Raw genomic sequence first — 12,881 nt, forward strand, 5'->3', positions numbered from 1 at the left:
GGCTGAGGCTTAATGAGTAAGGACAGAGAAGTACAGGGCTTTTCAGGTGAGGAATTGGATTTTAATTCAAATATGATTGAAAGCCATTGAAGAGTTGGAGAGTGACATGTTATGATTTGTATATTTTTAAAAGGTTATACTAACAGCTATAGACAGGAACAGGGAGTCCAGTTAGGAGGCCAGGGTATGGTGGCTTGAACGACGCTTGAAGTAGCAAAAATGGAAGAAGTGATTGGATTTTGGATGTGGACTGAGTGTGGAGTCAATTGGACGTCCGAACTAAATTCAGTTAAGCATTTACAGTTTCAAGGGTCAGAAGGCCCATGACTTTGTAAGATCAAAAGGTCAGAACATTTGTATCAGGCCTCTTCTGTCCTCAAGGTAAAGAGGAGAGGGTGGAGAGGCAGTGATCACCTTCCTGAAAGAAGATGTCATCGTTTTACCTTTACAATTTGCCACATATTTTTTCCCAAAGGCCTTCCATGTAGCCCACCCTGAATAAATAATATATGAGAATTTTACTGTGTAATGAGAACAAAGGAAAGGACCATACGTTGTAAACATTTGTGAGTTCTCCCACCTCCTCCCCTTTGTTCTCACCTCAGTCCAAACTCCTGTGTCTCCTTCCAAGAGAGGGGCTAAGTATGCCAACTCCATTCATCAGTCATCACTCATTGTTGAAAATGGAGCAGAATCAGAGACTGAGGAGAGAAGGGTGAGCTGAAGTAAGAATGAATGCCCAGATTATGTAAAGGGCTGTGATTTATTGGCTGGAAGGAAGAAGGAATAGAAAAGCAGAAGCAAAAGAAGGGAAAGAAAAGCAAAACCAAGAACCACAAAGACCTACACCCAAGATTACTCTATCCAGAAAAACTTTCATTTAGAATGGAAGGACAAATACAGTGCTTCTCAGATAAGATCAAATTCAAGGAGTTCATCATCACCAAGCCCTTATTATATGAAATGTTAAAGGAACTTACCTAAGAAAAAGAAGATAAAACAGATGAACAGTGAAAGGACAGCAAACTCACAGTTAGTAACAACCACACCTAAAACAAAAGCAAACTAAGAGTACAGCTAGATCAGGAGCAGAACCATAGAAATGAAGATCTCATGGAGGGTTAGCAACAGGGGAGTGGGAGGAGGAGAAGGGGGGAGAAGGTACAGAAAATAAGTAGCAAAGACAGTAGGTAGAAAATAGATTGGGGGGGGCAAGAATAGTATGGGAAATATAGAATCTAAAGAACTTGAGACACATGGTCATAAACTAAAGGGGGGGGAATGGTGGGGGCGGGGTGGAGGGGAATGAAGGGAATAGAACAACTGTAATGGCATAATCAATAAAATAAAAATTTTAAATATTAAAAAAAAAGAACCACAAAGAATAAAGTTTAGGGAGAAATTTTGGTGTTGATTTGGGGACTGGGGCTTTGAGTCAGCTGTGGACTTGTGGCATATTGAAGTGAGAGGAATGGGGTGTTTTAACAAACACTGGTATGGGTTACAAGCTGAATTTCTTTTCATATTTTTCAAATAATGGAAATAAAGGTTCGAATGGCTTTTAAATTACTTTTGAATACTGAACCAATGTCTCAGAATGTAAAGCCTTGCCAAGATAACCCTGCAGGACCTGGGTTGGGTTACCCCTATGGAGACTCAGAGTATTAACCTTGAACCTTGAAAATGATAGGGAATCAGCAAAAATCATCCAGAAGTTCTTTACTGAGTGCTTGTTGTGTTTGTAGCAATCAATGAGGTATGGAGGAAGAAAGAAAATTGTGTAACATGTAGCCAAGCCCCTGAAGCTCTTATATAAGCAAAATATTTCCATGAGACAGGTAAGTAATACAGGTAACATACCGTCAAAGGGATGTCATAAAACTATGTGGACTGAGTTGGTAGGAAAGAGCCCTAACTGTATGTTTGGGCCTTTCCTAGAACTTACTGTCTGTTTTCCTTATACTACTTTTTAAGCTTGCCCCCAGAATTGGAATACTTTTCTTAAGCTGTAAGATTTTATCATTTCAACCATGTATACCAAACAAAACCCCAATTCTTAGGGGAAACGTCTGTGAAAAACATAGTGAAAGGTTAATGGTTAGTTTTCTGGTTGATAGTTAGTTCTCCAGGTGGTCTTATTTCCTTTATCCTCTCCAGTTTTCCGAATGTTCGAGTTTTTCTAAAACTAGTATTTATTGCCTTTCAAGAATTTTTAAAGCCCTATTTTTAGAATTGTTAGTGTCATAATGATTAAAGAATGTCTGACTATTCCACAATTAAGTGCTAGGCTAAAGACAAGTATTATTTAATATTGTCTGAGAGCTTAGAAAAAGCTCTCAGGAAGAAAAAAATAAAACAAAATTCTTGCCATGATGGAGAGCAATATTCAGAACTTATTCAAATTCTCTCTTCCAAATATATCAAGTGAGCTATTTCCAATGGCCTCATCTTTCTGTAGACATAACCGCCACTTGCCCGATCGTCTGGATTAAATCTTAGTGAAGTGAAGCTTGGAAGGAGGCTGTACTGGGAGTCGAGATGCTGTTTCTGAGAGGAGCGCTAAAGTTGGCTGAGTACAGGGTTAAGCTGTCTAACCGGTTTTATCCTTGATTCTTCGTCTTAAAAATGAGGATTTACATGCATTGCTGGTGGGAATGTGGAATGGTGCTGCTTGTGTAGAAAACAGGTTGGCAATTCCTTAAAAACATTAAATATAGAATTATCATATTACCTAGCCATTCTACTCCTGGGGATAGGATAAAAATAAAAGAATAAAATTTGGACTCAAATGGATATATATTTTTAATTAGATAGTGCAGTGATTATATAATTTTATAAATATACTTAAGTCCACTGAATTTTATTTTTTATTATTTAAAAAATATGTATTTACTTTTTAGAGAGGGAGAAGGGAGGGAGAAAGAGAAGGAGAGAAACACTGATAAGAGAGAGCAACATCAGTAAGTTGCCTCTTGCATGTGCCGAGACTGGGGATCGAACCCGAAACCCAGGTGGGATGGAGCCTAACCAATTGAGCCATGCTTGCCAGAGCTCAAACAGATATTTTTTTTACAGTAATGTTCATAACAGCAATATTCACAATATCCCAGAACTAGAAACAATCCAAATGTCTATCAACAGGGGAATGGATAAAGAAAAATACTATGTACTTAGGAAAGGGTCTGCACCCATTTCCACTCAGGGCAGGGGTTTCCCACAATAACGTGCAACGTTCTGACACCAGCTGGGTGTCCTACGATTTAATTCAATTCTGACATGTTCTACCTGGAGCATCAGATTCCACAGGTTAAGGGTTCAGTCCTGCAAGACAGCCCTCCCTGCTTCAGATGCTAATTGCAAGCTCTTTAAGTATTCTTCAGAACTCTATTCTCAGATTATCACACAGATTTATGTGGGCTACAGGAACCTGAAACCTTATGTGGTAGCATGCAACAGCCATTTCCATCTTGTGCATGAGGTAGAAGAGGTACTAATAGAAAAAGAAATTTCTTCACCACTTTTCTCTAAAGAATCTGGCAGCCCAGGCATGCAACTCCCAGAAACCATTCACCTGATCATTGATTTAGGCTGGGGGCCACAAGTTCAAATGCCACAGGAGGGCGAAGTAACAGAGATTAATGAGGTCAGCTGGGAATAAGACCAAGAGGAGCTGAGGGACTGTGGGAGAGTGTGCACGGCCTGAGGGAAGCCGCTGTGGCGCAACTCCAGCCAGAGGACAGCACGGGGCTGGTGTTACTAGATGTTTCAGTATTTCAGGAAATCAGAATTTTTCATAGCAATTCCCCAGATTATACATTTTACCGAACTAATTTTTTAAAATCTTAAATACTGTGTTGGTAAACACTGCAAAGGCCAAACAAAACACCTCTCCCAGCTGGGTTTGGCGTAGCTTCCCATTTGCCGTCTTTGGTTTTACTGTCTTTACGACGTTCTAGTGGACTCATTGGACATGTCTTTCCTGGCCTGCACCAGTTCCCCTTCTTCCATTAGCCCATCTAGGACATTACAGTTCAAAGACATTTTAAAAATACCCCATGAGAATCTCTCATTTCTTACTGTAGTAAAATATAGAAAATACAAAATTTGCTATTCAGATCAATTTTAACCAATCGCTGGCATTGCATTTACAATGCTGTACAAACATCACCACTAGCTAGTTCCAAAATTTTCATCACCCCAAACAGAAATTGTGTACCCGTTAAACTGTAATTTACCACTCCCTTGTCCTCCAGTCTCCAGTGACTCCAATCTACTTCTTGGCTCTATGAATTTGCCTGTTTTATGAGTTAAATCATACAGTATTTGTTCTTCTGTGTCTGGCTTACCTAGCGGAATGTATTTAAGTTTCATCCACGTCATGGCAAGTATCGGAACCTCACTCCTGTTTATGGCTAAACAATAAACCCCTGTATATTGTAACATTGTGGTTTATAATAAGAAGTACATATTTGGCTTTGACCCTATTTCTAGTACAAGAGCTTGCCTCTAAAACTCTTGGAATTTCCTAAGCAAGGAGAGACATAAAGGTTTCTTTTTTTATGTTAATCAAGTGACTTTTGAAAAGTAGCAACCTAAACTACCTGAGGGTGAGAGCTAGTTGCTAGGGGAACCAATCATGTGATTGGAGTGTTGGAAATTTCAGTCCCCTCCCTCTGACCTCCAGGGAGAGAAGAGGCCAGTGGTAGACAATTTACTCAATAATGCCTATTTAATGAAACCACCAAAAAACCCCAAAGGACGGAGAGCGGTGAGCTTTCCAGTGGGTGAGAACTTGGAGTTTTGAGTCGCCTACCTAGAGAGAACATGGAAGGCCCACACCCTTAACGCATACCTTGCCCTCTGCATCTTTTCTGTCTGGCTGTCTCTTGAGTTACATCCTTTCATGATACACTGGTAATCTAATGAGCAAATGGGTTTCCTGAGTTCTGCGAGTTGCTCTAGCAAATTAATCAAATGCAAGGTGGGAGTCATGGGAACCGCTGACTTATAGCCGGCTGGTCAGAAGCACAGGTAATAGTAGCCCCGTGCTGTCCTCTGGCTGGAGTTACGCCACAGCGGCTTCCCTCAGGCCGTGCACACTCTCCCACAGTCCCTCAGCTCCTCTTGGTCTTATTCCCAGCTGACCTCATTAATCTCTGTTACTTTGCCCTCCTGTGGCATTTGAACTTGTGGCCCCCAGCCTAAATCAATGATCACGTGAATTGTTTCTGAGAGTCGCGTGCCTGGGCTGCCAGGTTCTTTAGAGAAAAGTGGTAAAGAAACTTCTTTTTCTTTCCCTACCTCATTCACAAGATGGAAATGGCTGTTGCATGCTACCACATAAGGTTTCAGGTTCCTGTAACCCACATAAATGTGTGTGATAATCTGAGAATAGAGTTCTGAAGAATACTTAAGGAAATTATTCATGCATGTAGTTTCTGAAATTTGATTTTTTGCTTCCGAGAATATTCAAGTATTTTATAACGACTTATAAATTCTCTACTTGTATTGGTTTATTTTTTTATTTCAAAAAAAGTAAAAAATATTACATTAACATTGAAAGAAAATTTAAACAATACACAGAAGTACATAAAAGTAAAAGTTCTTCCTGTTTTATGTCCCCAGAGAGAACTACACTTCAAAGGGGGTTGTTATTCCTTTTAGACCTTTGTTTTTACTTGTGTGTTTGTTTTTGTACATACAGTTATGTAGAAATTTGTTTGTGTATTTATATGAACAGAGGAACATATAAGATATGTCTTTTTTCCCACAGAACTGAATTATGGCATTTACTGCTTTGTAACTTGCTTTTTTACAAAAAATTCTTGATTATCCTTTTAAGTTTATATTTTATTTACTTTTATTTTAAAATTACAGTTGATATTCAATATTATATTAGTTTCGGGTGTATAGCATTGTGGTTAGATGAGGAGATCCCCCAATAACTCTAGTACCTACCTGGCACTGTACATTGTCATTACAATATTTTTAACTAGGTTCCCTGTGCTATATTTTACATGACTATTCTTTAGCTGCCAATCTGTGCCTCTTTAGCCCTTCACCTTTTTTACTTAGTCCCCCAACCTCCTTCCCACCTGGCAATCATCAGTTTGTTCTCTGTATCTGAGTTTGTTTCTGTATTTTTTAAATTTATTTTGCTTTGTATAAGTGGAATCATATGGTATTTGTCTTTGTTTGTTTCATTTTGCATAATGCTGTCTAGGTCCCCCGATGTTGTTGCAAACGGTAAAATTTCATTCTTTTTTTATGGGAAAGTTAGCAACCTGCTTTTGTTTGTTTGTTTGTCTTCAAGTATTTCTTATTAGTTAAGCCATGTTTCCATATTCCAGGGTAGGATGTACTCAAGTCCCTATTCACCTCCCTGGGAGAAAGATGGCAAACAGAGGAGACATGAAGTGCAGCCTGTTCTGATTTTCCCAGGAAGGGTGATTTCTGCCCTGCAGTGGTCCAGGCCAAAACCCAGGACACGTGGCAGAGGGACCTGTACATACTCTGGTACCATTCACACATAGAGATGTCATCTCCTTTAGCAGTCATTGCCTTCTCACAGTGGCAGAAGTCCAGGTAGTTCTGCCAATTTCTGGTCTGGTTCTGGTTGGGGACACTGTGAAAAGGGGCGGTGTGGTAATTCTTGATTTTGGTCTTGATGTTTTCTGCCATGTCATTTACTATCAAAGAGGCCTCTGAAGCAATCACAGCTGGATGTGACCCTCAGTAAAACCTGGACTGTTTTCTTTACAATATCTTATCATCAGTTTTTTCTTTGTAACTCTAACCCTAAATCTATACTTAACCTTAACCATAACCATAGTTCAAATCCTAATTCTAGGCCTAACAGTAAACCTACCTTCAAATCTAAACCTAACACTAACACTAAGTCTAAATCTATGAGGGGGGACCCCAAAACCAGAATTTATTTATAAAAATTGTATATTAATTCTTACATGTTGAAACTTCAGTCACCTTCAAGTACTCTTCACTTGATGCAATCCACCTACTGAGACATTTTTTCCACTGCTCAAAATAGTTTTTGAACTGGTCAATTTCAATGCCTTTTAATGCTTCTGCCATTTTTTGTTTCACCTCTTCCCCAATGGCAAAATGTTTCCCTTTGAGTATTTTTTTCACCTGAAGAGAACAAAAAACATCTTGGAATGTGACTGGGTAAATGTGGTGGGGTATGGGGGTCATGCCATTTTAGTTCAAAAACTGCTGAACACTCTGTGTTGTGTAACAGTTGTGCTCGTAAAGCTGCCACCATGAAATGGGCAAACGCATTGAGTCTTCAAAAAAATTCACTGAAGCCGAATGCAGCCACTCATAACAACATCAGCTGGTACACTGGCACAGATGGGTCCCTGGAACACTCACCTAGCAGGGGAAGCCTATACAAGGGACCTGCCCTCCAGAAGATAATTCTAGTTTTGGGGGGTTCCCCCTTGTCTATAACTAACCATAAACTTAATTCTAAACCATAAAATTAATTTTAACCTCAACTCTAACTCTAAACCTAACACTAACCCTAATCTGATCCTTAACTCTAAACATAAACCTAACCCTAAAACTAATCTTAATCCTAATCTCAACCCTAAACCTATCTTTAACCGTACCCTGATCTTTAACCTCAAACCTCAAAACAAATCTTTGACCACAAATCTTAAACCCAACACTAACTCTAACCTTAATCTTATCCTAATAAATAAATTTACCCCAACCCTCACTATAATTCTAAATTTAACTGTATCGTTAACCCTATCCTTAATCTAACATCAATTGAATACTAACTCTAAACCTAACCATACTTTAATCCTACTCCTCAACTCAACCTTAACTGTAACCCTAAACTTAGAAATTTAGTATAAACCTAAACTTACACTTTACATATATTTGCCCTGTATTTCTATGCAAATTAAACCTAATAAAAGCCTGTCCAGACAAGGATGAGGCCGGCCCTCTCTTTCACTGAGAGAGCAGCCACATCGTCTCTTTTCTCCACAGGATTTCTGTAGTCCACGTGAATTTGTCTCGTCTCATCTATAATGCTGCAGACACTGCAGGCCGGTGTCCGCATCAAACCTCTACCCTAACTTCAACTCTAAACCCAACTCTAACTCAAACCCTAACCCTCACCCTCACCCTCACCCTAACCCTGCATCTAACTTCAAACTTAACTTTAACCCCAACCATAACCCTGGTACCTAACTATCTACAAAATCCTAACAGTAAACTTAACCCTAATCCTGCACCTAATCCTTACCCTAACACTAACACTTTGTACTTAACCTCAATGGTTAACCATAACCCTAACCCTAACCCTAACCTCAACCCTATACTTAACCTCAAGTGTATCCCAAACCAAAATAATCCTAAACCTATAACTAAACTCAAACCAAACCCTAACACTAACCCTAACCCTAATCTTATACCTAAACTCAATTCTCTTATTTTTGACATTCAGTATTATTTTGTATTGGCTTCATGTGTATAGCATAGTAGTTAGACAATCACATACTTTAAAAAGTGATCCCTTTGGTATATCCAGTACCCACCTGGCATGATACATAGTCATTACAATATTATTGACTCTGTTTCCTATGCTGTAATTTACATCCCTAGGACTGTTCTGTCAGTACCAATTTGTACTTCCAAATCCCTTTACCTTTTTTTGCCCAGCCCCCCAACCTCCTTCCTATCTGACAACCCTTAGTTTGTTCTCTGTATCTATGAGTCTGTTTCTGTTTCATTTGTTCTTTTAATCCCATATTTAAGTGAAATCATATAGCATTTGTCTTTCTCTGACTGACTTATTTCACTTGCCATAATACCCTCTAGGTCCATCCACATTGTTACAAATGGTAACATTTCATTCTCTGTTATGGCCATGTAAAACTTACTTTTTTATTTTATAATATCTTGCGATCATTTGTTATATCTGCACATATAGGTATGCTTCAGTCTTTGTGATGGCTACATAGCATCAGAATGTAGATATAATTTATTTAAACACCTCACTTTTGATAGATATTTAGATTATCTCTAACTTTTACTAATATAAATTGATGGCACTGTGAACATCCTTTAGCCAAGCTCCTGTCAGTATGAAAAAAATAATTCTGAAGAGTACATTCTTAGAAGTGAGATTATTTAGTCAAGGGATATGTGTTTTAAAACTTTTGATTAGTATTATAAAGAGCCCTTTAAAGTTTACATCCCCACTATTGTTGACACTGAACAGTAACTTTTTCGCTTTTGCTGATGTGATAGGCAAATGGAAGTGTCTTATTTTGTTCAGTCTGCATTTACCTTTTCATTATATGAGATAACATATCTTTGCCTACTTTATTAGTCATTTGTATTTCCTCTTCTGGGAATTATCTGTTTATATCAAGTTGCTTAACTCTTATTTGAGCTCTGTACCTGGAATAGATAGTCAGAGAACATACCTGCTTATCTATAGTACTAAGAAGTGTTTCAAAAGCTAGCTCCTGGCTGGGAGTGTCTGCACGTTCCTTGCTAGTGTGTCAGGTTCCTCTTGTTGGGGCTTGTAGATAGATATTTGAGTTAACCATCAAACAAGCAATGTTTTTCTTTTTGTTCAGAGGAACTAGCTAGGAGCAGTGTGTAATTTAAAAGGAAATAAAAATAAAAGAAATGGCAAGGGTCTGTTACTGGCTTTTAGAAGATCATAATCTGATAGATATGAAATGTGCAATAAAAATAATGAAAACCATTTGCCTTTGATCGGTGCTTTGAAGTTTATATTATTTTGATAAAGAACACATGTCCATAAATTATAAAAGGGGTTTGGTGGAAGTAGAAATAAGTTGGGCGTGTGGGTACTGGTGTAGAACAGAAAAGAATTCCAAGAAGGACAAAGGAGAGATGAAGAATGAGGTGGAAAAAACTCATGTGAAGAGACAGGACCAAAGGGTGAGATTCTGTCTTGGAAAGAAAGATCATTTCCCTTTAGGTTGAGCACAGCATTCGAAGAGCTTGGGAAGTGACCATGGGAGTGAAGATCTCATATTAATTTTCTCTCTTCTGAGCGCCATACTCTAGTTAACTCAATCTCAAGGTTATATCATAATTTTGTTTTTCTATCAGCCACACTCTCCCTACTGATTTATATTGAATTAGGGTGAACTTAAATATTCTGATATTTTCACATAGACCTTGTCTGTGACCGCAGAGAGCACATGCCACATCTGAACAACCCTGCCCCCGATCTTCAGTCACAGTGACATCCGTTAACTCACTGATTCCTTAATTCATCTGCTACAACATTCCAAAGACAGGTATTGCCCACCCACTATGCATTAGAACCGTGCTAGGTGCTGGGGAAACAAAGATAAACATGTCAAATTCCCTTCCTTGTGGAACAAAGTTTATTGCAGGCTGGGATAAGTGAATCACTTGGATGCTTAGCACAGTGAACATCCCAGTCTCAGCGATAGCAGGCCCAGATCTGATCTGCATTCCTGTTAATGAGGGCTTGCCTTGCAGAGGGGGGCTGCCAAGTGGCCTGTTTGTGCCTGAGACTTAGGGAATGGTGAAGTGTTAATTCACATTCTCATTCAGGACAGCACTGGTTTTAATTTATACTGTATTTTGCTGTATCTGTTCACAGAAGGTGACTATGCTTTAGCAGAAGGAGGAAGTTTACTGAGCTTTACAATATCTTTTTCTTTTTAAGAACCAGTTGGTTTACATGATCCTCTAGTATATTAGAAAGGTGGTGTGGCTTAGTGATAGTGGCATTATTATCTAACCCAGTTAAACACCTGTCACTTTTTTGAAATTATGTGTGTTCAAATTGCTTGGTGTTGTATTATCTTGTTTTATTGCTAGCTGTAAATTATACGTGTGACTGTAATGAACTTATCTAGGTAAAAACATTTCAACTTTCTGGATTTCTATATATTAATAAAATAATTTATTTCTTCCATATCAAATAATTCAGATGGTTTATTTATAAAAAAAACAAGTTCTTTTTTTTTGAAAAGGCTTGAGGATTAAGGAAGGTATCATGAGTGAACACTGTCATTAAGTGTCAGAAGAGAGGGCTTCTGGCTTTATTTCTACCATTTTCAATTGTGGAGCCCTGGTCACAAACTTATAGCCCCAGTTTCCTCTCAGGTAAAATGAAGAGCATTCATTTGACTAAGGCGTCTTTAATGTCCCATGCAGCTGCCACAGCCAATAGCAACATGGAACCAAATCCGTGAATTCAAGGGATACAGACGGGTGCTGAAGCCAGAGACATGACTGCCCACGTTTCTGGTCAAACGTGCTCTCTGTGCTGCCTGACAGCCTGCCTTTGACTCTGTGCCTTCCTCCATCGACAAGCATCAGTCAGTCCCTTAGCTTCACAGAACTTCCATTTCTTCAATCGTAGTATGAGACTAATGGTAGTACCTATGTTATAGTGATGTTAGAAGAGTAAGATGGTTTGCAGAAAATCCTTACTGTTGTGCTTGGCACAGTAAGTGTTCAGTGTTCATTCTCTCTTTATGTAAAATACTTAGGTCCAGTTTCCTAACTTTTATATGGGCATGGCTTTCACATTATTTCTCCAGCCAATCAAGCTCATGTGAATGAGTTACTAATCTATACATGTCGTCACTGACAGATGCCAGGTAGCAATAATGATTTTAACAATAATGATATGAACACCATATAGTACTTACCATGTGGTAGGCCATGCTCTAAAAGCATTACGTATGTTAACTAATTCAGTCCCCAATACAAAGGGTACTATTATTATCACTCCCATTTTATACATGTGGAAGTTCAAGGCACAGGGTGTATAACTAAGTGGCAGTGAGTATTTGAACTCAGCAAGTTGGCATCCAGAACTCATGCTCTTCACTACTCTGCTTCACTGATTAGTTTATAAAATTATACATACTCCTTTGCTTGTGCACAGATTAGAAAGTTTTTAATAGTCTGGAAAAACTTAAATAATTAGTCATGAAATATAAGAAAAAATCAAATAGAGTAAACTATTAAAATACAATAGTGTAGAGAGAGAAAAACCACTGAGTAAAGAGAACATTTTTGAAATGAAAATATTAAAAGTATGGTAAATAGAACTACCAGCCACAGACTTGCATCTCTGACAATACAGCAGCTTATGTATCTTGGTTGACTCAAGTAGTGAAAACACATAAAAATGCTGGGTAAAGAATAAAAAGACATTTAGAAAAGAAGACTCCAATAAACTGATGAGGAAATTAGGAATTTTCAAAGGCTGAAAAGTAAGTAAAATCGGAAACACGAATATGTCAAAATGTTGGCTTTCACCATGGATACATTTGCCAAAACAAGCTTTCGTTTTCAAGTGATGAGGCTCAGTGTATGACCATACCACCCTAAATGTGCCTGATCTCCTCAAGTGATGGGGTTCAAGACAGGCTACCCTAAAATATAATATCTTGGCATAGTGAATATTTCGAGCTGAAGGAGTTTGAGAAAATGGAAAAAGCAGGAAGTTCTCTCTGACCTTCCCCTGGCTCGTCTCCCCGAAAGCAGGTCATGAGATCCTGAGAGGGGCCCTCTCTTTACCTGGAGAACGGAGCATCTTCATGTTCACAATGAAAGGAGAAAAATCTGAATAAGCAGGCCTTGCTAAGTTTCCTCCAGTTCACTACACTTGCCACATACCCTTTGTTCTATCATACTTCTCCATGACTGTCCACTCTTCATCAGACCTTGCATAAAAACACTCAGGTTTAACCATTTCTTCTGGTCTTTATTTTCTTATGAAAGCTATCATGTCGTGTAAAACTTATATTAAATAAATTTGTATGTTTTGCTCCTGTTAATCTGTTTTAGTCAGTTTAATTTCCAGGTCCTGTTAA

Source organism: Artibeus jamaicensis, unplaced genomic scaffold (assembly GCF_021234435.1).
Source record: "Artibeus jamaicensis isolate MK-2021 breed Jamaican fruit bat unplaced genomic scaffold, CSHL_Jam_final contig_585, whole genome shotgun sequence".
Taxonomy (NCBI): domain Eukaryota; kingdom Metazoa; phylum Chordata; class Mammalia; order Chiroptera; family Phyllostomidae; genus Artibeus; species Artibeus jamaicensis.